The sequence below is a fragment of the Suricata suricatta genome, chromosome 10 (assembly GCF_006229205.1).
Source record: "Suricata suricatta isolate VVHF042 chromosome 10, meerkat_22Aug2017_6uvM2_HiC, whole genome shotgun sequence".
Lineage (NCBI taxonomy): Eukaryota > Metazoa > Chordata > Mammalia > Carnivora > Herpestidae > Suricata > Suricata suricatta.
The window spans coordinates 58,608,113-58,609,430 of NC_043709.1; positions in this window are offsets into that span (position 1 = coordinate 58,608,113).

Consider the following 1,318-nt stretch of genomic DNA (forward strand, 5'->3'; position numbering starts at 1 on the left):
TGTTTTTAATTTATTTTTGAGAAATAGAGAGAGACAGCATGAGCAGGGGAGGGTCACAGAGAGAGGGAGGTACAGAAGCAGAAGCAGGCTCCAGGCTCTGAGCTAGCTGTCAGCACAAAGCCCAATGTGGGGCTTGAACCCACGAACCGTGAGATCATGACCTGAGCCAAAGCCAGACGCTTAACCGACTGAGCCACCCAGGTGCCCTGCTCATAGCATTTAAAGGGTGAAAATACCTCAATTGTCCATGAATTTAAGAGAGCATAAGCAAAATTTGGCCATATGTGTACAATGGAAAATGGAAAACGACTGAGCAATAAAAAGAATTACCTAAACAGATGATAAAATAATTAAATTTCAAGTTCATTTTACTCAGTTAAAGAAGACTACCAATAAAGAGTGCATACTGTGTGCAGATTATATATATATATATATACATATATATACACACACACACACATATATATATATATATATATATGCAAAAAAACCCAAAACAGATCACTGGTGATGTGGAAATGGAGTTAGACAGAGGCATGGACTAACAAGGGGGTATAATAAATCTCTTAGAGATTTTGGAAATTTTCTGAATCTTATTGTGGTGATGGTGTCACTGATGTATAAAACTGTTAAAATTCACAGAATTGTATATTCTAAACAAACAGTTCATTTCACACAATTATTCTTCAATAAAATAGTTCAGAAAAAATAATTAGCAGAGTTTTGTTTTGTTTTGTTTTTGATCAACAGACTTCATTTTGGAACAATGACTCAGAGGATTTTTTTTTTTTTGCATTGAAATACAAGAATCTACTCAAGGCAATAGAATATGTTTATTATAATAAAAAATCAATGCAGAAAGCAGGATAAAACCTATTAATACAATTATTAGTGTAGCAGCAATGGAGTGAGGATTTACTACCATTAATACTATCATTTAAATTAAGAAAACTTACTATTTATTGATGCTACAGTCAGTTATAATTATACATTTAATGGAAGTCAGTATATGAATTTGAAGAAATTTCTTATGTGCATAATTTTTAGGTAAGAGTATTACATACTAACAACGATGTTTTTAAAAACCTAGTAATGCTCAAATCAAAATATTAGCTATAGTATTACAATGGCTTTTTACATGACATGCACTACAACTTTATTTAATGACCAGCTTTGTAATGTATACATCATATTTAGAGAACTACATATATGTAAATTTATGTGTAGGTATGCATTTATGCATATATTTTTAATGAATTTGTATTAATGTGCTCTTTAAAACTATTATTATTGTTGTTCTCATCCCTGCTTTCAGAAC